Below are 26301 nucleotides of genomic sequence, written 5' to 3'. Positions count from 1 at the left end.
GGGCTTCAGCATCAAAGCCCAGATGCCAGGAGGCCGCACATTTGCGTGCAGCCGGGGCAAAGAGGTTAAAGAGAAAGTGGGGGGGGGGCAAGGTAGACTGGAGTGCTACCTGTTGGTTATTATTATTATACAGGATTTATGGAGCGAACAGTTTGCTCAGCGCTTTACAATATAACGGGAGACAATACAGCAACAATACAGTTCAATACAAGAGGGATAGGAGGGCCTGATCCTGGGAACTTACAATCTAGGAGGGAGGGGCTGGTGGTACAAAAGGTAATAACTGTGGGGGATGGACTGGTTGGAAGAGTAGAAGATTCCATTATTAGCTGAGGGCAGGATAGGCTTCCCTGAATAGATAGGTTTTCAGAGATTGACTAAAAGTGAGCAGAGTAGGCGATAGTCTGATAAACTGGGGTAGAGAGTTCCAGACGATGGGGGAAGCTCTGGAAAAGTCCTGGAGACGAGCATGGGAGAGGAGACAAGGGAGCTAGAGATTAGGAGGTCTTGCGAGGAGCGGAGAGTACGGTTTGGGTGGTATTTAGAGACAAGATCGGTGATGTAATTTGGGGCGGAGTTATAAATGGCTTTATAGGTTATTGTTAATGTTTGGAATTGTATCCGTTGGGCAATGGGAAGCCAGTGGAGGGATTGGCAGAAAGGGGTGGAGGACACTGAGTGGAGGTCAGTGGAGGGATTGGCAGAGAGGGGTGGAGGACACTGAGTGGAGGCCAGTGGAGGGATTGGCAGAGAGGGGTGGAGGACACTGAGTGGAGGTCAGTGGAGGGATTGGCAGAGAGGGGTGGAGGACACTGAGTGGAGGCCAGTGGAGGGATTGGCAGAGAGGGGTGGAGGACACTGAGTGGAAGCCAGTGAAGGGATTGGCAGAGAGGGGTGGAGGACACTGAGTGGAGGCCAGTGGAGGGATTGGCAGAGAGGGGTGGAGGACACTGAGTGGAGGCCAGTGGATGGATTGGCAGAGAGGGGTGGAGGACACTGAGTGGAGGCCAGTGGAGGGATTGGCAGAGAGGGGTGGCAAATACAGAACAGTTAGTATGGTGGATGAGTCTGGCAGCAGCATTCATGATAGACTGAAGAGGGGATAGCCTGCGATGAGGTCGGCCAATGAGGAGGGAGTTACAATAGTCAAGGCGAGATATAACAAGGGAGTGAATAAGTTGCTTAGTGGTTTCCGAGGTTAGGAACGGGCGTATCTTGGAGATGTTGCGGAGGTGAAGTCTACAAGATTTGGACAGTGATTGGATTTGGGATTGGAAGGACAGATGGGAGTCTAGGATTACACCTAGCACCCTGGCATGAGGGGAGGGACTGTTATTGATCTTGATGGAGGTGTCAGGGGAGGGGGCACGGGCTGTGGGGAATACTAAGAAAGTGTAAAATATTATTATGCAATATTACTCTCCAAAAAAGTTCCAGCGCACCTTCCATCCATATATATCTCTGCGCTGCAGAAGACGATCGCGGGTTATCTGCCTCGGCTTTGTGTCTGCTGTAAAATGAAAAGAAATAATATTTGCAATGCTCCAATGGTTCACAATGGTCTCCAATTATAGATGTTTCCACAGGTTCAACGTTTCTCCTCCAGGGTGCGTGCCGTGCGTGCCGGATCTGCCCCTCCTTACTCGCACTGTATAAATAAATTAGCAATAATGAGCATTTCTGAAAATTAGACTCGTTATCATAGCTGTGTCAGACCCGGGGAGAATAAAACAATTATGACTCTGCTCCACCACAACACCGGCTGTGCCGCCAATTAAAACCCAGCTGGGAGAACACTAATCAAAATGCTTATCAGCACACTGCCAGTGAATCGGGGATCATTCCTTAAGTCGAAATCTCGCTGCCAGATCTGATGGGGGAGGTGGTGACCTGGAAGAGCATGCTGGAATCCATAGTTCCTCAACAAAGTTCTAGGTTGTACAATGTAACTTTTAGTCATGGATATGTCCATTCATCACTAAAGTGTTGTTAAAAGTATGTAGACCTCTACTGAAAATGATGGAGTTCTGGTATCTCCAGTGAAGAGTCCTCCTGTTAATACTCCGTCACACAACGACATTGTAGACAATTGTGCTCTTCCAGTCTTGCGGTAACAGTTTGGTGAAGACCCCTTTCTGTTTCAACACAACTATCTCCTGTGTACAAAGCCAGCTCCATAAAGACATGGTTTGACCAATTTGTTGTGGAGGAACCCTAAGCTCTGAACTCAAAACTACTGAACATCTCTAGGATGAATTGGAACGGCAATGGTGAGGCAGGTCTTCTTATCCAACATCAGCACCTGACCTCACAAATGGGCACAAATTCCCACTGACACCCTCCAACATCTTGTGGAAAGTCTTCCAAGAAGAGCAGGGGCTGTCATAGCTATGTAAATTGGGAAATTCCATATTGATGGCTATGGTGTTAATACTTCATCATACAACGATATTGTGGACAATTGTGCTCTTACATCCTTGTGGTAACAGATTGGTGAAGATCCCTTTCTGTTCCAACATGATTGTCTCCTGTGTCCACAGCCAGCTCCATAAATATATGGTTTGACCAATTTGGTGTAGAGGAACACAGAGCTCTGAACTCAACCCTACTGAATACCTTTGGGATGAATTGGAACACCAATGGTGATCCAGGTCTTTTCATCCTGCATCAGTACCTGACCTCACAAATGGGCACAAATTCCCACAGGCACCCTCCAACATATTGTGGAAAGTCTTCCAAGAAGAGCAGGGGCTGTTATAGCCATGTAAATTGGGAAACACCATATTAATGGCTATGGTTTTGTTAATACTTCATAGAAAGACATTGTAGACAATTGTGCTCTTCCATCCTTGTGGTAACAGTATGGTGAAGACCCCTTTCTGTTCCAAAATGACTGCTCCCCTGTGTACAAAGCCAGCTCCATAAAGACATGGTTTGACCAATTTCGTGTGGAGGAACCCTGAGCTCTGAACTCAACCCTACTGAACGCCTTTGGAATGAATTGGACCACCAATGGTAAGCCAGGTCTTCTTATCCAACATCAGTACCTGACCTCACAAATGGGCACATATTCCCACAGACGCCCTCCAACATATTGTGGAAAGTCTGTCAAGAAGAGCAGGGGCTGTTATATCCACGTAAATTGGGAAACTCCATATTGATGGCTAAGGTTTTGTTAATACTCCATCATACAAAGACATTGTAGACAGTTGTGCTCTTTCAACCTTGAGGTAATGGTTTGTTGAAAACCCTTTTCTGTTTCACCATGATAGTGTCCCTGTGTACAAAGCCAGCTCTATAAAGACATGGTTTGACCAGTTTAGTGTGGAGGAACTTGAGCGTCCCACACAGATCCCCAACCTAAACCTTACGGAACAACTCTCAGATGAATTGGAATGTCAGTTGAAAGCCAGAACTTTTATTTTGGTGTTCAATGTGAGGATTGACAGGTCTTTCTATCCAACATCAGTACCTGACCTTACAAATGGCACAAATTCCCACAGAATAACTCAAAAAGATGGAGGAAAACCTTCACAGAAGAGTGGTGGATGTTATAGCCACAGAGGACAATTCCATAATAGTGGCCATGGTTTTGGAATGGCATCTCCAACAAACTTATATATATGTGGTGGTCTGGTGTCCATAAACATTTGGCCATGGAACTAAACCCAGACATCTGCTCTGTCTGGTAGTAACTCTTCTTGCTGAGCCACCTGAGATGCTGGACAGCTCCCTGTCTGACCCGTTAGACAATCCTGCTTTGTACCTTGTTTTTTTGTGAACCTTGAAGTCTTTGCTCCTGTCATGAACTTCCTATTTAAGCCATGCCTATGCACTTCTAGTTGCCAGATTATTGTTTTTTCCAGCCAATATCTTTCTCTTGTTATTCCTGCTGTCCATATCTTCGCTACCAGTGGTTAGCGACCTTTGACTTGCTCCTTGACTACGCTTCTGCTTGATCCCTACTTGTTATATCTGCTACTGGATCCTGCCTTGCTCATCTCCTATTGGGGCAATACTGAGGACTGTGAGCTGGTACTATCAGGTTCGATGAAATGTTGCCCTCACCTCTACTAAGAGGTCCTCAAGACCCGATTTCAATGCTAAAGAGGAACACAACTACCCTATTTTTTCACCTCCCCTCCTACCTATATAGCCAAGTTGCTTCCTAAAAGCATGCTTACAAGCCTGGTGATCAGGCAGCGTTGCCTAGGGATCCACATCTTCACCAAAAAATACCTGGCCCCACACCACCATCTTTTTTTTACATCACCTGGGGGGCCGACTTCCTTTTCTGGGTTGTACAGTGGCCCCATGATGATACACATGTGCCATGCCACATCATTATTGGAAAGGGGGGGGGGGGGCTGACCACCAGACCTCCATGCACTGCACCCAGAATACAGAGAGAAGATGACCTTTATTTGTCCACTCGGGTTCTGCAAATTCAAAAGATGCCCCAAGGTCTGTCCAGAGCTCCAGCAACCTTCAAATGATTGATGGAGAAGACAGTAGAGGACATGAACCTGATGGAAGTTCTGGTGCATCTAGACAAAATCATTGTCTTTGGCGGAACCCTGGAGGGGCATGAAAAGCCCTGGTGGAGAAAGTCCTGAGGAGACTCCATGATAAAAGCTTGAAGCTGTCTCTGAAGAAGTACCAGCAACCTTCAAATGATTGATGGAGAAGACAGTAGAGGACATGAACCTGATGGAAGTTCTGGTGCATCTAGACAAAATCATTGTCTTTGGCGGAACCCTGGAGGGGCATGAAAAGCCCTGGTGGAGAAAGTCCTGAGGAGACTCCATGATAAAAGCTTGAAGCTGTCTCTGAAGAAGTACCAGTTCTACCAGCCTTCTGTCACTTATCTGTGGCATGTGGATTCTGCTGAGGGGGGAAGCTAGAAAATTTTATCTCCTGGCCAAGAGCTACCATTGTGACTGAACTGAGGTCATTTTTGAGGTTCTGCTCATAGTACCGAAGATCAGTCGAGGGATTCGCTAAGATAGCTCAGCCCTTAAAACAGAACTACACTGCATCTGAGCACCACAAACCAAAAACGCTATTTAATTAATTTTTAATATTCAAATAAGTCTCACCCATCCATTCATGTCTTCATGCTTTAGTCTGCTGAGAAATCACTTTTAAAAACACTGCCCCCTAGTATTTCTGAACATGGCCATCTTGAGTAAGGGCAGATTATTCCTGTAGCATTTACTTCCTAGAACCCATTTGCCCTTAACTCAGGCAGGAGGGTGTGCATAGCAGACATAGTTACATAGTTAGTCTGGCCGAAAAAAAAGACAAAAAGTCAATTCAGTTCAACCATTAAAAAAAAAAAAAAAGTTATAATCCTACATCCACAGTTGATCCAGAGGAAGGCAAAAAAAACCCAGCAAAGCACGATCCAATTTGCTCCTGCAGGGGAAAAAAATCCTTCCTGATCCCCTGAGAGGCAATCGGATATTCCCTGGATCAACTTTCCCTATAAATTTTAGTATCCAGTTATATTCTGTGTATCCAAAACCCCTCCTGAAGACTCCTGGGACGTATGACATCATTTGCCTAGACGTGGGAACCAGGAAATAACTGAAGAAATGTAAAAAAAAAAAGGTTTAAAACAAGTAAATATGATATACCTTCCAATCTATATACTAAGGTTAGCAGCATAAGGATTCAAAATAGCCAATGTTGATTGGGAGAGTGAAGTTCCACTTAAAATGAAACTTGACGAGTAAGGATGAGGAGGACGACGTAGATCACCAAGGCCAGCCAAGCAAACCCAAAAGCCCAGGAAGCCTTAGCCTCCCTAGTGGTCTGACTATGTCAGTATTTCTGTGCTCAAAGCGGTACATTTTTTGCATGGAAATATGTTTTTTTGTTTTATTGTAGGCCTGTAATTATTAGGAATAACTCACTGAAATCTGTCCGAACAAGAGTCTAGTAAACATCCCGGGGAGGATAAAATTTAAAACACAAAATTATGTGATGTGAGGGACTGTGAGAGTTGAGTGTGGTGTGTGAGGGACTGTGGGAGATGGGTGTGATGTGAGGGACTGTGCGAGATGGGTGTGATGTGAGGGACTGTGCGAGATGGGTGTGATGTGAGGGACTGTGCGAGATGGGTGTGATGTGAGGGACTGTGCGAGATGGGTGTGATGTGAGGGACTGTGCGAGATGGGTGTGATGTGAGGGACTGTGCGAGATGGGTGTGATGTGAGGGACTGTGCGAGATGGGTGTGGTGTGAGGGACTGTGCGAGATGGGTGTGGTGTGAGGGACTGTGCGAGATGGGTGTGATGTGAGGGACTGTGCGAGATGGGTGTGATGTGAGGGACTGTGCGAGTTGAGTGTGGTGCGAGGGACTGTGCGAGATGGGTGTGATGTGAGGGACTGTGCGAGTTGAGTGTGGTGTGAGGGACTGTGCGAGTTGAGTGTGGTGCGAGGGACTGTGCGAGATGGGTGTGATGTGAGGGACTGTGCGAGTTGAGTGTGGTGTGAGGGACTGTGGGAGATGGGTGTGGTGTGAGGGACTGTGCGAGATGGGTGTGATGTGAGGGACTGTGCGAGTTGAGTGTGGTGCGAGGGACTGTGGGAGATGGGTGTGGTGTGAGGGACTGTGGGAGATGGGTGTGGTGTGAGGGACTGTGCGAGATGGGTGTGATGTGAGGGACTGTGCGAGTTGAGTGTGGTGCGAGGGAGGGACTGTGCGAGATGGGTGTGATGTGAGGGACTGTGCGAGATGGGTGTGATGTGAGGGACTGTGCGAGATGGGTGTGATGTGAGGGACTGTGCGAGATGGGTGTGATGTGAGGGACTGTGGGAGTTGGATGTGGTGTGAGGGACTGTGGGAGATGGGTGTGGTGTGAGGGACTGTGCGAGATGGGTGTGATGTGAGGGACTGTGCGAGATGGGTGTGATGTGAGGGACTGTGCGAGATGGGTGTGATGTGAGGGACTGTGCGAGATGGGTGTGATGTGAGGGACTGTGGGAGATGGGTGTGGTGTGAGGGACTGTGCGAGATGGGAGTGGTGCAGGTGCGGATTGACAACTCATGGGGCCCCCGGACAATAGGGGATTATGGGGCTCCCGTGTCTTCGCCCACTCTCAAACCACACCCAAAAAAGCCTATGAAAGGTACCAGGGGCATCTCATGGGGCAACCTACTGACCCTGGGCCCTCGGGCAGTGCCCGAATGGTCAGTCCACCATTGGTGGGACGGCTCTAGAAGCCTTGACCTGTAGAGCCTTCCAGCCTGTCCTGAGGTGAATTCGTCGACGCGTTGCGCCACGATCATGTGGCTTCTTCAGGATCGTGGCGCAACGCGTCAACGTATTTCCGATCATAGGGGTGACGTACTTCCGGTTCCGGGTTCGGACGCCATCTTTGTACACCTGTATACACCCATAGCACATGGGAACTGCTTCTCTCTATGTGAGGACATGTGAGTGTAATTTTCTATTGTATCGCTGAGTGCATTAAAACAGTGTTGCACTATGGAGGTTTGCTTTTGTTTTCCATATGCGCCCTGTGTCTGAGTCCATTGTGTGAGGGGAGTTATTGGAGTGTAACTTACTGCCTGGAGGAGGATCAAGGTCGGTGGAGGCAGTGGAGGAGAATAATATCTGGCAGAGATACATTATATATATATATATATATAAAGCTCTGTGACCCGCAAGGGTCGAATGTGGAAGGTGAGGGGGCATTTTGGCTATTATTGAGGGGAATCACGTCAAGATTTTCACGAAGAGCACTATTGCAGCATGGAGTGACATCATTTGAACACTTTTTCGTGTTTTTTTGCACAGTGTGGCATCACTATTTAATTTATTGTAATTAATATTTTATTTAAATTGGTTTAATTGTATTCAAGTATCACTTTTGCACAGTTTAAGAGGTATTAGTTGTTCATCACTATACCACCAGGGATATATTATGTTTATATGAGGATATTGCACTAGTTTTTTATTTATTTATTTGTATCTGCCTATTTGCATAGTTTAACCACTTCCAGTCCGGACACTTTTACCCCCTTCCTGTCCAGGGCAATTTTCAGCTTTCAGCGCTATCACACTTTGAATGACAATTGCGCGGTCATGCAATACTGTACCCATATGAATTTTTTACCATTTTTTTGAGACAGATAAAGCTTTATTTTGGTGGTATTTATTCACCGCTGGGATTTTTATTTTTTTTACTATGTAAATGAAAAAGTCCAAAAATTTTGAAAAAAAGTGTTTTTTTTAATAAAATTTTGCAAATAAATAATATTTCATCCTAAATCTTGGCCAAAATTTATTCCGTTATTTTTTTAGTAAAAAAAAAAATCCAAATTAGTTTATAACCAAACATTATAATTTTTAAACATTTTTTTTTACATTTTTATTTTATTTTTTTTTATATTATTTTTTATTTTTATTTTTTATTTTTACATACTGTCACCCTAGCAGTACAGTGTCACCATGGTGACACTGTACTACTTGTGGGGGGTGATGAAGATTTTTTTTTTTTTTTTTTACACTGATTGCTTTTACACCCATATAGGATGTAAAAGCAATCATTTCTCTTTCTCTCTGTCTGCATTCTTGCAGTCATTGAGAAATACTGAGTGAGCTGTGATTGGTCACAGCTTGTCACATGGTACAAGGCTGTTGTGAATAGCCTTGTACCATGTGACCTCTGTGATCATTCACAGATTTCACACGTAGTAAGCAATGATGTCACAAGTGACATCTTGCTCACTACTTTGCATGTGATCACTGATTCGCCAATCAGTGATCACATGACCGGGACCTCGTACAGAGGTCCCGTCCGACGATCGGTGTTTCACTGTGTCCGGAGGACACAGCGGACACCGGATCGCGGTGGTGCGCGCTCCTAGGGAGCGCGCACAGCTAGAAAAGGCGGGTGCCGTTTAGGAACGGCAACCCGACCTTGGACTGCCACCGCCCTGCCGTTTATAAACAGCAGGCGGACGGCAAGAGGTTAAGAGGTATTATTTGTTCATCACTATACCACCAGGGACGTAATATTTATATATGGGAATATTGCACTAGTTTTTTGATTTACAAGTGTATTTAGGTTTGAATTGTCACCAGTATTTAAGTTGAGCGCTTCACCACTTATATTATTTTGTTTCACATATCTTGCGGTATAGAGAATAGGTGATAGCAGCTAACTCACTAGGTTCTGTGGAGCGCAGGGGGATTTCTGTATATTTTTTTTAATTTTTTTTTTGTCCTGAGGTGAACTCATTACCTCACTCCCAGGCTGACTCATTCCAGGCTTCGAAGAAACCTCCAACTACAAAAAACAACAATTCCCATTTACCTAGAAGGTGCTACAGGGGAAACAATTATAATATTATAAATAAGGAAATCAGTAAAAATGATTTCACAAAAAATAAACTGCAGCTTGAAATTCTGCTGTCCAGACAAGCCGTTCATGTATGGAATTGTCTCTATTACAGCCTTTAAAATACTTTGTCTTAAAAAAAGAAAAAAAACCATGAAGAGTATTTTACAATGAGCAGCCAAGTCGGAAGCACTTTCACTCACTGCGGGAAGCCATTGAATTCTAAATTTCATTGTGAGGTAAAAAAAATAAACATTTTCTTCTTGGTAAATAGACCCCCTGCGGCGAATCGCATTGAAGCAGACAGTCGCCAGCTGCACTTTACACTTCACAATTGTTAAAAAATAACAGTTACAGCAACGGCACAACAAAGAACATGAGTTCAGCGCGCCGGAGACATCAACTCCAAGTGCGTGACATTTCATTTTCTCTATGCAAAGTATCTGAAAAAAAAAACGCAATTGCCAAAAGTATTGGGCCACTGGCCGTTCCCCGCACATGACCTTTAATGGCCCCCCAGTCTTAGTCCGTAGGGTTCAATATTGAGTTGGCCCCGCCCTTTCCACTCACATGACCTTTAATGGCCCCCCAGTCTTAGTCCGCAGGGTTCAATATTGAGTTGGCCCCGCCCTTTCCACTCACATGACCTTTAATGGCCCCCCAGTCTTAGTCCGCAGGGTTCAATATTGAGTTGGCCCCGCCCTTTCCACGCACATGACCTTTAATGGCCCCCCAGTCTTAGTCCGTAGGGTTCAATATTGAGTTGGCCCCGCCCTTTGCAGCTATAACAGCTTCAACTCTTCTGGGAAGGCCGTCCACAAGGTTTAGGAGGGTGTCTATGGGAAGGTTGGACCATTCTTCCAGAAGCACATTTGTCAGGTCAGGCACTGATGTCGGGGGAGGAGGCCTGGCTCGCAGTCTCCGCTCTAATTCATCCCAAAGGTGTTCTATGGGGTTGAGGTCAGGACTCTGTGCAGGACAGTCAAGTTCCTCCACCCCAAACTGGCTCCTCCATGTCTTTATGGACCTTGCTTTGTGCGCTGGGGGGAAGTCATGTTGGAACAGGAAGGGAACTCTTCCCACAAAGTTGGGAGCATGAAATTGTCCAAAATGTCACCTTAAGAGTTCCCTTCACTGGAACTAGGGGGCCAAGCCCAACCCTTGAAAAACACCCCCACACCATAATCCCCCTCCACCAAAACTTTACACTTGGCACAATGCAGTCAGGCAAGTACCATTCTACCGCCAAACCCAGACATGCCTATCGGATTGCCAGACAGAGAAGCGTGATTGGTCACTCCAGAGAACACGTCTCCACTGCTCTAGAGTCCAGTGGCGGCGTGCTTTACACCACGGCATCCGACGCTTTGCATTGCACTTGGTGATGGAAGGCTTGGATGCAGCTGCTCGGCCATGGAAACCCATTCCATGAAGCTCTCTACGCACTGTTGTTGGGCTCATCTGAAGGCCACACCAAGTTTGGAGGTCTTTAGCTATTGACTCTGCAGACAGTTGGCGACTTCTGCGCACTGTGCGCTTCAGCATGCTCTGACCCCGCCCTGTCATGTGACGTGGCCTACCACTTGGTGGCTGAGTGGCTGTTGTTCCCAGTTGCTTCCACTTTTTTTTTTTAACTCTAAATGCGGCTGTAATACGGCATGCAAATACCTGGCATTTCTAGCTGCAGCTATCTTGAGCAAGGGCAGATGATTCCTGTAGCATTTACTTCCTGGAATCCATCTGCCCTTAGCTCAGGCATGCAGGCAGGAGGGTGGGATTAGGTAAGAAAGCTCCTTCTCCCATGAAGACTCCTGGGATATATGACATCATTTTACCCCGGGTCAGAAACCAGGAAGTGACCGGTGAAATGAATTGAAAAAAGTTTGAAACGTAAATATAATATACCTTCCTATGTACACTCACCGGCCTATTTATTAGGTCCACCTGTTCAATTGCTCGGTAACACAAATTGCTAATCAGCCAATCACATGGCAGCAACTCAATGCATTTAGGCATCTAGACATGGTGAAGAGGACTTGCTGAAGTTCAAACCGATCGTCAGACTGAGGAAGAAAGGGGATTTAAGTGACTTTGAACGTGGCATGTTTGTTGGTTCCAGACAGGCTGGTCGTAGTATTTCAAAACCTGCTGATCTCCTGGGATTTTCACGCACAACCATCTCTAGGGTTTACAGAGAATGGTCCGAAAAAGAGAAAATATCCTGTGAGCGGCAGTTGTGTGGAGGAAAATGCCTTGTTGGGGTCAGAGGTCAGAGGAGAGTAGGCAGACTGGTTGCAGATGATAGAAAGGCAAAAGTAACTCATGTCAATATGGACCAAACTCTCTGAGGAATGTTTCCAACACCTTGTTTATTCTATGCCATGATGAATGAAGGCAAAAGGGGGTCCAACCTGGTGCTAGCAAGGTGTACCCCATAAAGTGGCCGGTGAGTGTATTTCCTATTGTTAGCAGCATAAGGATTAAAAATGTTGCTTGAGAAAGTTTAGTTCCACACACAGATTTCCTCCTGAAATGTTCCTCGATGACGTCCATTAGGACGAAACATGTTGGGAGGAGCATCTGCATACTAGCAGTGAACTGTCTTACACTGAAAGAGAAATTGTTTTCTCCTGTGAAGCCGGATCAACAGGTGAGAACCAATAGCGTCTGTTCATTACAGTGAAGGAAATAAGTATTTGCTCCCCGTCTGATGTTGAATGTTTGCCCACTCACAAAGAAATGATCGGTCTAAAAATCGAATGTTCGGTGTAACACTGAGAGACAGAATACAACAACAAATTCAGCAGAAATGCGTCTAACAAATGATGACTGATCTGCATGTTCATGAGGGAAAGAAGGATTTGATCCCCTATCATTCAGCAGGATTTCTGGCTCCCAGGTGTCTCTCATACAGGTAACAAGCTGAGATTAGAAGCAGTCTCTTAAAGGGAGTGCTGCTAATCTCATTTTGTTACCTGTATAAAGGACACCTGTCCACAGGAGCAATCAAACCATCAGATTCCAAACTCTCCACCATGGCAAAGACCAAAGAGCTGTCCAAGGATGTCAGGGACAAGATTGTAGACCTACACAAGGCTGGACTGGGCTACCAAACTATGGCCAAGCAGCTTGGTGAGAAGGTGACAACAGTTGGTGCAATCATTCACAAATGGAAGAAACACAAAACAAGTGTCAGTCTCCCTAGGTTTGGTGCACCATGCAAGATCTCACCTCGTGGAGTGTCAATGATCATGAGAACAGTGAGGAATCATCCCAGAACTACACGTGAGGATCTTGTCAATGATCTCCAGGCAGCTGGGACCACAGTCACCAAGAAAACAATTGGTAACACACTACGCCGACAAGGACTGAAATCCTGCAGTGCCCGCAAGGTCCCTCTGCTCAAGAAAGCCCATGTCCAGGCCCGTCTGAAATCTGCCACTGAACATCTGAATGATGCAGAGGAGGACTGGTGGAAAGTGTTGTGGTCAGAGGAGACCAAAATCCAGCTCTTTGGCATCAATTCAACTCGCCGTGTTTGGAGGAGGAGGAATGCTGCCTATGACCCCAAGAACACCATCCCAACTGTGAAACATGGTGGTGGAAACATTCTGCTTTGGGGGTGTTTTTCTGCTAAGGGGACAGGACAACTGCACTGCATCAAAGGGACGATGGACGGGGCAATGTACCATCAAATCTTGGGTGAGAACCTTCTTCTCTCAGCCAGGGCATTGAAAATGGGTGGTGGATGGGTGTTCCAGCATGACAATGACCCAAAACACACAGCCAAGGCAACAAAGGAGCAGCTCATGAAGAAGCACTTTAAGGTCCTGGAGTGGCCTAGCCAGTCCAGATTATGGTTACTGATGCCTGTTATACCATCACTTTGTGAGTATATTTCCTTATTAATAAAATTAGTCACTATTTATTGAGGTAATGCGCAAGGTTTGTGCGCTCTTTCTTTCATCTTCCTCTACAGTTTTATTAAGCTTCCCCAGCTTCATGATAGAGCTGCACAACCTCTGATCACCAGTGGATGAACACACAACACGCTGCTTGTCACTAACGCCTGTTTGATCTGAGTCCTTGAGCGCAGGAGATAATGGATCTTTGGTGGCCTATCCAGTCTCCAGACCTTATTTTGATTGAAATTCGGTGGAGGGAGCTGAAAGTTCGAGTTGCCAAACGTCAGCCACCAAACCTTAATGACTTGGAGAGGATCTGCCAAGAGGAGTGGGCCAAAATCCCTCCTGAGATGTGTGCAAACCTGGGGGCCAACTCCTGGAAACGTCTGACCTCTGTGATTGCCAACAAGGGATTTGCCACCAAGTATAAGTCATGTTTTGTGAAGGGGATCAAATCCTTCTTTCCCTCATGAACATGCAGATCAGTCATCATTTGTTAGATGCATTTCTGCTGAATTTGTTGTTGTATTCTGTCTCTCAGTGTTACACCGAACATTCCATTGTTAGACCGATCATTTCTGTGTGAGGGGCGAACATTCCATTGTTAGACCGATCATTTCTGTGTGAGGGGCGAACATTCCATTGTTAGACCGATCATTTCTGTGTGAGGGGCGAACATTCCATTGTTAGACCGATCATTTCTGTGTGAGGGGCGAACATTCCATTGTTAGACCGATCATTTCTGTGTGAGGGGCGAACATTCCATTGTTAGACCGATCATTTCTGTGTGAGGGGCGAACATTCAACATCAGCCGGGGAGCAAATACGCATTTCCTTCACTGTATATCCCTGACAGTGTGATTGGTTTGTAAGTATCTAGCAGAAGGGAGGGAGAGAAATTGTCATCTCTGTGAGTGGGGTCAATGGAACAGAGATTCCTGACTGATATTTAAAGTGTAGAATGAGCAAAATGAGATGTGAGGGAATTGATTTTACAGTTTTCTAATCACTGTTTAAAAGTTATTACATTATTTGGAGTTCCTTTTCTCTTCTTCTGTGGTTGAGGGTAAGAGTTAAAGGAATCAAAGAGGAACACTTAACCATTGAAAAGAAGCCTCTCATAATCTATTGTATTTAGAGGTCGATAAGTCCTGGTGAGCGACCCTGGCATGTGCGGTGTGTGGGCGCACGCAAGTCACAGGGACGGATTTGTTCCTTGAAGTATAAGGGAAGGATACATTGTTGTTGCTCTCCCCGGACCCCGCATTCACTATATCCGTTCTCCCCAGACCCCGCATTCACTATATCCGCTCTCCCCGGACCCCGCATTCACTATATCCGCTCTCCCCGGACCCCTCATTCACTATATCCGCTCTCCCCGGACCCCTCATTCACTATATCCGTTCTCCCCGGACCCCGCATTCACTATATCCGCTCTCCCCGGACCCCGCATTCACTATATCCGGTCTCCCCAGATCCTGCATTCACTATATCCGCTCCCCCCGGACCCTGCATTCACTACATCCGCTCTCCCCAGACCCCGCATTCACTATATCCGCTCTCCCCGGACCCCACATTCACTATATCCGCTCTCCCCGGACCCCGCATTCACTATATCCGCTCTCCCTGGACCGTGCATTCACTATATCCGCTCTCCCCGGACCCCGCATTCACTATATCCGCTCTCCCCGGACCCCTCATTCACTATATCCGTTCTCCCCGGACCCCGCATTCACTATATCCGCTCTCCCTGGACCCCGCATTCACTATATCCTCTCTCCCCAGACCCCGCATTCACTATATCTGGTCTCCCCAGATCCTGCATTCACTATATCCGCTCCCCCCGGACCCCGCATTCACTATATCCACTCTCCCCAGACCCTGCATTCACTACATCCGCTCTCCCCAGACCCCGCATTCACTATATCCGCTCTCCCCAGACCCCGCATTCACTATATCCGCTCTCCCCGGACCCCGCATTCACTACATCCGCTCTCCCTGGACCGTGCATTCACTATATCCGCTCTCCCCGGACCCCGCATTCACTACATCCGCTCTCCCCGGACCCTGCATTCACTATATCTGCTCTCCCCAGACCCCGCATTCACTATATCCGTTCTCCCCGGACCCCGCATTCGCTATATCCGCTCTCCCCGGACCCCGCATTCGCTATATCCGCTCTCCCCGGACCCCGCATTCACTGTATCTGGTCCCCCCGGACCCCGCATTCACTGTGTCCGGTCTCCCCGGACCCCGCATTCACTATATTCGCTCTCCCTGGACCCTGCATTCACTATATTCGCTCTCCCCGGACCCTGCATTCACTATATCCGCTCTCCCCGGACCCCGCATTCACTATATCTGCTCTCCCCGGACCCTGCATTCACTATTTCCGCTCTCCCCGGACCCCGCATTCAGTATATCCGCTCTCCCCGGACCCTGCATTCACTATATTCGCTCTCCCCGGACCCCACATTCACTATATCTGCTCTCCCCGGACCCCGCATTCACTATATCTGCTCTCCCCGGACCCTGCATCCACTATTTCCGCTCTCCCCAGATCCCGCATTCACTATATCCGCTCTCCCCGGACCCTGCAATCACTATATCCGCCCACCCCGGACCCCGCATTCACTATATCTGCTCTCCCCGGACCCCGCATTCACTATATCCGCTCTCCCCGGACCCCGCATTCACTATATCCGCTCTCCCCGGACCCCGCATTCACTATATCCGCTCTCCCTGGACCCCGCATTCACTATATCTGCTCTCCCCGGACCCCGCATTCACTATATCCGCTCTCCCCGGACCCTGCATTCACTATATCCGCTCTCCCCGGACCCCGCATTCACTGTATCCGCTCTCCCCGGACCCCGCATTCACTATATCCGCTCTCCCCGGACCCCGCATTCACTATATCCGCTCTCCCCGGACCCCGCATTCACTATGTCCGCTCTCCCCGGACCCCGCATTCACTATATCCGCTCTCCCTGGACCCCGCATTCACTATATCTGGTCTCCCCGGACCCTGCATTCACTATATCCGCTCTCCCCGGACCCCGCATTCACTGTATCCGCTCTCCCCGGACCCCGCATTCACTATATCCGCTCTCCCCGGACCCCGCATTCACTATATCCGCTCTCCCCGGACCGCGCATTCACTATGTCCGCTCTCCCCGGACCGCGCATTCACTATGTCCGCTCTCCCCAGACCCCGCATTCACTATATCCGGTCTCCCCGGACCCCGCATTCACTATATCCGCTCTCCCCGGACCCCGCATTCACTATATCCGCTCTCCCTGGACCCTGCATTCACTATATCTGGTCTCCCTGGACCCCGCATTCACTATATCCGCTCTCCCCGGACCCCGCATTCACTATATCCGCTCTCCTTGGACCCCGCATTCACTATATCCGCTCTCCCCGGACCCCGCATTCACTATATCCGCTCTCCTCGGACCCCGCATTCACTATATCCGCTCTCCCCGGACCCCGCACTCACTATATCTGGTCTCCCTGGACCCTGCATTCACTATATCCGCTCTCCTCGGACCCCGCATTCACTATATCCGCTCTCCCCGGACCCTGCATTCACTATATCCACTGTGGAGCGCCCCTCCTTGTAGGCCCAGCACTGATAACACTGTCCTGTGGATGGGAGGGGCGACGTGTGCGGATATCACTCCTTATTGGTGGGCGGGCGGATCCCTATACGGGTTGTGTCAGAGGTGAGTGTGACAGGGCCGGAGCACAGCAGCGTTAGGGTCTTCTGTCCCTCCAATTTGGGGTCATGCGTTAGGCCCCTATTTCTCAAGCTTTTAATGTTCACATCTGCAACTCACAGAACATCGGTGGGATCGGCGAGATTTTGATAATAACAATTATTTTTAAAAATAGTATTAAATAGAAGAATAAATATTAAAATGCACCAATTTATTGTAAACCTGTGCTTTGATTTCCTGCAGGGACGCTCCATTCTGGGTCCAGCTTGGGATAAGCAGTGTGTGCATGTGGGGGGGGCAGCAGGGAAGGGTTCAGGGGCTCAGGAGGGTACACTACGTAAGTGGAAGCAGAGCACATTACATGGGACAGGGCACATTACGTGGGACAGGGCACATTACGTGGAAGCAGGGCAGATTACAAGGGACAGGGCACATTACGTGGAAGCAGGGCAGATTACATGGGACAGGGCACATTACGTGGAAGCAGGGCAGATTACATGGGACAGGGCAGATTACATGGGACAGGGCACATTACATGGGACAGGGTACATTATGTGGGAGCAGGGCACATTACATGGGACAGGGCACATTACGTGGGACAGAGCACAAGACACATTACGTGGGACGGGGCACATGGTATATGCGACAGACTGTTGAACACATTGTATGGGACAGACCGTTGGGCACATGGTATGGGACAGACTGTTGAGCACATTGTATGGGACAGACCGTTGGGCACATTGTATGGGACAGACTGTTGGGCACATTGTATGGGACAGACTGTTGGGCACATTGTATGGGACAGACTGTTGGGCACATGGTATGGGACAGACTGTTGGGCACATTGTATGGGACAGACTGTTGAGCACATTGTGTGGGACAGACTGTTGAACATATTGTATGGGACAGACTGTTGGGCACATTGTATGGAACAGACTGTTGAGCACATTGTATGGGACAGACTGTTGAGCACATTGTATGGGACAGACTGTTGGGCACATTGTATGGGACAGACTGTTGGGCACTTTGTGGTAGACAGACTGTTGAGCACATTGTATGGGGCAGACTGTTGGGCACATTGTATGGGACAGACTGTTGAGCACATTGTATGGGACAGACTGTTGGGCACATTGTATGGGACAGACTGTTGGGCACTTTGTGGTGGACAGACTGTTGAGCACATTGTATGGGGCAGACTGTTGGGCACATTGTATGGGACAGACTGTTGGGCACATTGTATGGGACAGACTTTTGAGCACATTGTATGGGACAGACTGTTGGGCACATTGTATGGGACAGACTGTTGGGCACATTGTATGGGACAGACTTTTGAGCACATTGTATGGGACAGACTGTTGGGCACATTGTGTGGGACAGACTGTCAAGCGCATTGTATGGGACAGACTGTTGGGCACATTGTATGGGCAGACTGTTGGGCACATTGTATGGGACAGACTGTTGAGCACATTGTATGGGACAGACTGTTGAGCACATTGTATGGGACAGTCTGTTGAGCACATTGTATGGGGCAGACTGTTGGGCACATTGTATGGGACAGACTGTTGGGCACATTGTGGTGGACAGACTGTTGAGCACATTCTATGGGACAGACTGTTGGGCACATTGTATGGGCAGACTGTTGGGCACATTGTATAGCACAGACTGTTGAGCACATTGTATGGGACAGACTGTTGGGCACATTGTATGGGACAGACTGTTGGGCACATTGTGGTGGACAGACTGTTGAGCACATTCTATGGGACAGACTGTTGGGCACATTGTATGGGACAGACGTTTGAGCACATTGTAAGGGAAAGACTGTTGGGCACATTGTGTGGGACAGACTGTCGAGCACATTGTATGGGACAGACTGTTGAGCACATTGTATGGGACAAACTGTTGAGCACATTGTATGGGACAGAGCACATTGTATGGGACAGACTGTTGGGCACATTACTGTACTAACTCCCTTCTTCTTCTGCCCGGCTTCAGAGGCGGCTTTCAACAGTCCTCCAATGGTGTGTTTTCCCGCCGGCTCCTCCTCTCCTATTTTGTCCATCCCAGATGATGTCACATACAAGCATTTAGAATGGACAGGAGGGGAGGAGGGGCTGGTGGGGAACAGCATGCTACAGCCAATAGTATGCCTACTGCTTCCTGGCATGTGTGTCCATGCGATCGACCTGGTAGCTGCCTGCGACCGACAGGTAGATCACCATGGAACCCCGGTTGAGAAACACTGTGTCAAGAAAATGAGGCAGCCGCGAGGGCCCTGTGAGTGCGAGTCCCTAAGTAACCACCTCATTTGCCTTATTAAAGAGCCGCCCCTGCAGAGCCCTGACCTCAACCCTACTGAACACCATTACGATGGATAAAATCACCATCTGGAAAGCAGATCTTTTATTTTGGTGCCCAACATGGAAACTGACATGAGCCAGGCCTTCTCATCATCAGTACATGACCTTACAAATGGCTCCGGTTCTCACAGACCGTACAGTATGAAGGCCAAGCTGTGATTTGATTGCGGGAATTGGCGTCGTTCTCTGTACAGCACCATCTGGACTCATAAACAATGGAGTCGTTCATAACGGTGAACCCAATTCAGCAATGTGAGCAGAGGAGACATTACCCTTCAGGATAAATCAGGAGAAAATGTAGAAAAATAAACAGAAACTAAGACACAGATGTCATGTCAAACGTTCCGAACAAATGGCCAGTTTACTGTACCTCAGACTTAGGGGGGCTAGACTGTGACCACTGGGAGTAGAAAATGTTTTGGTGTCAGTGGGAATAAACAATGCCCCATGATCGATATTAAGGAGAGTAATATTAATTGGAGGAATAGTATCCCATCATTGGTGTCAGTGGGAGGAATAGTGCCCCATCATTGGTGCCAGTGGGAGGAATAGTGCCCCATCATTGGTGTCAGTGGGAGGAATAGTGCCCCATCATTGGTGCCAGTGGGAGGAATAGTGCCCCATCATTGGTGTCAGTGGGAGGAATAGTGCCCCATCACTGGTGCCAATGGGAGGAATAGTATCCCATCATTGGTGACAGTGGGAGGAATAGTACCCCATCATTGGTGTCAGTGGGAGGAATAGTGCCCATCATTGGTGCCAATGGGAGGAATAGTGCCCCATCATTGGTACCAATGGGAGGAATAGTGCCCCATCATTGGTGTCAGTGGGGGGAATAGTGCCCATCACTGGTGCCAATGGGAGGAATAGTGCCCCATCATTGGTACCAATGGGAGGAATAGTGCCCCATCATTGGTATCAGTGGGAGGAATAGTGCCCCATCATTGGTATCAGTGGGAGGAATAGTGCCCCATCATTGGTGTCAGTGGGAGGAATAGTGCCCCATCATTGGTGTCAGTGGGAGGAATAGTGCCCCATCATTGGTGCCAATGGGAGGAATAGTATCCCATCATTGGTGTCAGTGGGAGGAATAATGCCCCCCATTGGTGTCAGTGGAAGGAATAGTGCTCCATTGTTGGTGTCGGTGGCAAGAACTATGCCCCATTATAGCTGGAGGGGAATAATGCCCCAAGGCCCAGATAAAAGCAATCAAAGGGCCACAGCTGGCCCCCAGGCCGCAGTTTGGAGAACACTGCACTAGAGGCCACTCTGCTGCCTAAAAGGCCTTAAGCTGCACCTGTGGCTAGTATGGCTTAAAGTGCTTCCCCACATTTCATCTTACCGGCAGGGTTATATTTACCACAAGGCAAACAAGGCATTTGCCTAGGGCGGCATTCTTCAGGGGGGCAGCAACATTTTTCAGGATGGAAGAAGGGACACATGAAGCATAGGGACCAGGTGGGATCTGATCAGAGGCTGTGGGCTGCTTGATGGTGTATGCAGAGCCTGACTCTTGTTCCCGGAGATTTCCGGAGGGGGGGGGGTAGTGGAAGGCTCTCTCAGGTGGGGGGGTGGGGCTGGGGTGTCGTTGGTCAATGTCAAACTCTGTTGGTGGGGGAGGGGGGGTGTTGGTTGGTGTCAGGGTCTCTCTGTGGGGGGGGTGCAATTTTTGTGTTGCCTAGGGCAGCACGAAAAAATAAATACACCACTGTATATTGGGGACCAGAACTGAGGAATAAACAGGGGCCGCCTTTTCGGATCTGCTTCTTAATTTGCTAGCTTCTTGGCTTGAATAATTTCTCAATCACTATCCTGGGACAGGCATGCAGATCAGCAATTCCGACTTCACTTGCGGCATCCTTTCCGGGTTACTGGAGAAAGCACTGTCACTGGCAGGGGCGGACTGACAACTCATGGGGCCCCCGGGCAATAGGGGATCATGGGGCCCCTGTGTCCTTGCCCAAACTCAAAAAAGCCTATGAAAAAGGTACCAGTTGCATCTCATGGGGCCCCCTACTGACCCCGGGCCCTCAATAGGGGATCATTGGGCCCCTGTGTCCTTGCTCAAACTCAAAAAAGTCTATGAAAAAGGTACCAGGGGCATCTCAAGGGGCCCCTTACTGACCCCGGGCCCTCAATAGGGGATCATGGGGCCCCTGTGTCCTTGCCCAAACTCAAAAAAGCCTATGAAAAAGGTTCCAGGGGCATCTCATGGGGCGCCCTACTGACCCCGGGCCCTCAATAGGGGATCATTGGGCCCCTGTGTCCTTGCTCAAACTCAAAAAAGTCTATGAAAAAGGTACCAGGGGCATCTCAAGGGGCCCCTTACTGACCCCGGGCCCTCAATAGGGGATCATGGGGCCCCTGTGTCCTTGCCCAAACTCAAAAAAGCCTATGAAAAAGGTTCCAGGGGCATCTCATGGGGCCCCCTACTGACCCCAGGCCCTCAATAGGGGATCATTGGGCCCCTGTGTCCTTGCTCAAACTCAAAAACGTCTATGAAAAAGGTACCAGGGGCATCTCAAGGGGCCCCCTACTGACCCCGGGCCCTCAATAGGGGATCATGGGCCCCTGTGTCCTTGCCCAAACTCAAAAAAGCCTATGAAAAAGGTACCAGGGGCATCTCATGGGGCCCCCTACTGACCCCGGGCCCTCTGGCAGTGCCCGAGTTTCCAAATGGTCAGTTCGTCCCTGGTCACTGGAGACAGACAGGCAACTGCCATTTTCAGAAGACCAGCAATAGATTTCCCCGGTTTCTCTCATCCCAAGTTATCTTTGATCTTGCCCAATATTTCCTTCTACATCTTTATGGTTAAAAGACCAAAGGTGCAGCCGGATTTACAGTTTTCATGCTATCACTCACCCTAAATAAGCCTGCTTCTTCCTGATCTCTGTGATCAAGTTGGGCGGGGCGAAACACATCAGAGACCAACATCCTTGGGTGGGTCTGAGCGGCGCCCATTCTCCCTGCGCCTGCCCCTTCCTCGCTCTTCGGTACGTCTCTAGACCTGGCACATCATCTGAATCTATGACAAACGAGGGGCTGGACCGGACTGACTTCTATCATTTCATATCCTATTCAGTATCATCCATTGAAATATTATTATTCATTTGCTACATAGCAGATCACAAATATAGCAGCTAACGCGTTTCGGCTGTAACAGCCTTCCTCAGCCTATGCTGTGCTCCAAGGAAGCCACCAGAGATGCGTTCACCCGCTGTACTTGTGGTCCAATACGTCCCAAATACATATTTATATTTCAGTGACTGGTACTGAGTAGCCAGCTGGATTTTCAGTGGGGAAAGTAATTATTTGATCCCCTGCAGATTTTGTACGTTTGCAAGCCTCTAGATCAGAGGGAGGTATCAGTGTGCTGTTCTGCAGAGCCTGACCCAAATTTGACCATCTGACTATTTCTCCTTGTGTGCTACTCAGCATTCTAAGAGAAAAAAAATAATCATCTAGCTCCCCCTAGCTAAGCAGGAGGGTGTTACAAGCGTAAGAAGACAATGACTTACCGAAGCCCTTTCTCTGCAAAGTACAGGGAGCTTGGAATAAACGAAGAGGGTCTAGCCAGGAATGAACAAACTAGCACTAAATAGAAGGGGAGTGCTCTGCCACTGTATTCTCTTACCTACACTGTCAGAGGCTCCCCTAAACAATTCGATACAATATGGGGTCATTGGACGAACTCCCTGCTGAATGTTTGAACCATCTAAGCTCCTTGATGTATATTCTATTTTCCATCTGCTTACTTTTTTTTCATGTTTTTGATATGCATTTTGTGATGGTTTCTACATGCAATCCCTATGTAACGTGTATTTCATGACATGACAGAGACTCTGTTGTGATAACACAGCTTTATTGTCATTTTTTGCTACATTGGGAAAGTTACCAGACAACTTCTTCAGGCTCCATATACACTGAGGGGGGGGGGGGGGTTTATAAGCTCACAAAATGCTAGAAAAAACGCTGACATTAGCGTCTTTGTGCTGGTTTGTGGTAGCGATATATTAGCATTTTTACAGTTACATAGTTACTGAATTTATTCTCTCTTGAGAAGAGGAGATTAAGGGGGATATGATCTCCATGTATAATACATAAGGGGGGGGATATGATCTCCATGTATAATACATAAGGGGGGATATGATCTCCATGTATAATACATAAGGGGGGGGATATGATCTCCATGTATAATACATAAGGGGGGATATGACCTCCATGTATAATACATAAGGGGGGGGGATATGATCTCCATGTATAATACATAAGGGGGGATATGATCTCCATGTATAATACATAAGGGGGGGATATGATCTCCATGTATAATACATAAGGGGGGGGGATATGATCTCCATGTATAATACATAAGGGGGGGATATGATCACCATGTATAATACATAAGGGGGATATGATCTCCATGTATAATACATAAGGGGGGGGGGGATATGATCTCCATGTATAATACATAAGGGGGGGATATGATCGCCATGTATAATACATAAGGGGGATATGATCTCCATGTATAATACATAAGGGGGGGGGATATGATCACCATGTACAATACATAAGGGGGGGGGGATATGATCTCCATGTATAATACATAAGGGGGGATATGATCTCCATGTATATTACATAAGGGGGGATATGATCTCCATGTATAATACATAAGGGGGGGATATGATCTCCATGTATAATACATAAGGGGGATATGATCTCCATGTATAATACATAAGGGGGGATATGATCTCCATGGATAATACATAAGGGGGGATATGATCTCCATGTATAATACATAAGGGGGGATATGATCTCCATGTATAATACATAAGGGGGGGATATGATCTCCATGTATAATACATAAGGGGGGATATGACCTCCATGTATAATACATAAGGGGGGGGGATATGATCTCCATGTATAATACATAAGGGGGGATATGATCTCCATGTATAATACATAAGGGGGATATGATCTCCATGTATAATACATAAGGGGGGATATGATCTCCATGTATAATACATAAGGGGGGATATGATCTCCATGTATAATACATAAGGGGGATATGATCTCCATGTATAATACATAAGGGGGGGATATGATCTCCATGTATAATACATAAGGGGGGATATGATCTCCGTGTATAATACATAAGGGGGGATATGATCTCCATGTATAATACATAAGGGGGGATATGATCACCATGTATAATACATAAGGGGGATATGATCTCCATGTATAATACATAAGGGGGGATATGATCTCCATCTATAATACATAAGGGGGGATATGATCTCCATGTTAAGGGGGGGATATGATCTCCATGTATAATACATAAGGGGGGATATGATCTCCATGTATAATACATAGGGGGGGATATGATCTCCATGTATAATACATAAGGGGGGATATGATCTCCATGTATAATACATAAGGGGGGATATGATCTCCATGTATAATACATAAGGGGGGATATGATCTCCATGAATAATACATAAGGGGGGATATGATCTCCATGTATAATACATCAGGGGGGATATGATCTCCATGTGTAATACATAAGGGGGGATATGATCTCCATGTATAATACATAAGGGGGGATATGATCTCCATGTATAATACATAAGGGGGGATATGATCTCCATGTATAATACTAGAGATGAGCGAATTATTCAAAAATTCGATTCGGCTGATTCGCCGAATTTGAGGAAGAAATTCGATTCGATGCGAATTTATTCGCTACGAATTTAACTTATAAAAAGGGTTTCTAGGCTTCAGAGAGCCTTTAAATTAGTGCAGAACACTGTACCTTTAATTTAAATGCCCTTGGAGATGAGGAAAGAGAAGGAGAAGGATAAGGAGAAGGATGAGAAGAAGGAGAAGGAGAAGGATGAGAAGAAGGAGAAGGATGAGAAGAAGGAGAAGGATGAGAAGAAGGAGAAGGAGAAGGATGAGAAGAAGGAGAAGGAGAAGGATGAGAAGAAGGAGAAGGATGAGAAGAAGGAGAAGGATGAGAAGAAGGAGAAGGAGAAGGAGAAGGATGAGAAGAAGGAGAAGGAGAAGGATGAGAAGAAGGAGAAGGATGAGAAGAAGGAGAAGGATGAGAAGAAGGAGAAGGATGAGAAGGAGGATGAGAAGAAGGAGAAGGATGAGAAGAAGGATGAGAAGAAGGAGAAGGATGAGAAGAAGAAGGATGAGAAGAAGAAGAAGGATGAGAAGAAGGAGAAGGATGAGAAGAAGAAGAAGGATGAGAAGAAGAAGAAGGATGAGAAGAAGAAGAAGGATGAGAAGAAGGAGAAGGATGAGAAGAAGAAGAAGAAGGATGAGAAGAAGAAGAAGGATGAGAAGAAGGAGAAGGATGAGAAGAAGAAGAAGGATGAGAAGAAGGATGAGAAGAAGAAGAAGAAGGATGAGAAGAAGAAGAAGGATGAGAAGAAGGAGAAGGATGAGAAGAAGAAGGATGAGAAGAAGAAGAAGGATGAGAAGAAGGAGAATTCCAAGCCGGCAAAAAGTGTATCTGCAGAGCTCCGCTATTTCTTAGCGGAGCTCTGCAGATACACTTAGCGGAGCTCTGCAGATACACTTTTTGCCGGCTTGGAATTCTTCTTATTTTCATCCTACTTCTTCTTCTTCTTCTTCATCCTCATCCTCATCCTCAGAAGAAGAAGAAGAGGATGAGGATGAGGATGAAGAGGAAGAAGAAGAAGAAGTAGGATGAAAACAAGAAGAATTCCAAGCCGGCAAAAAGTGTATCTGCAGAGCTCCTCTATTCTGCAGATACACTTTTTGCCGGCTTGGAATTCTTCTTATTTTCATCCTACTTCTTCTTCTTCATCCTCATCCTCAGAAGAAGAAGAAGAGGATGAGGATGAAGAAGAAGAAGAAGTAGGATGAAAAGAAGAATGAAAAGAAGAAGAAGAATGAAAAGAAGAAGAAGAAGAATGAAAAGAAGAATGAGAAGA

General features: G+C 47.3%; 1 protein-coding gene across 1 annotated transcript in view; it reads left to right on the top strand.

The window, feature by feature from the left end:
• The window catches only part of GLP1R (glucagon like peptide 1 receptor), a 469752-nt gene that overhangs the window by 371473 nt on the left and 71978 nt on the right, over positions 1–26301 (top strand). The gene's annotated exons all lie outside the window — the stretch shown is intronic.

This window comes from Staurois parvus, unplaced genomic scaffold (genome assembly GCF_062004578.1).
Source record: "Staurois parvus isolate SC_StPar_1 unplaced genomic scaffold, SC_StPar_1.0 ptg000595l, whole genome shotgun sequence".
Lineage (NCBI taxonomy): Eukaryota > Metazoa > Chordata > Amphibia > Anura > Ranidae > Staurois > Staurois parvus.
The sequence above is the reverse complement of the archived record's forward strand: the minus strand, read 5'-3'. Positions and strand labels throughout refer to the sequence as shown.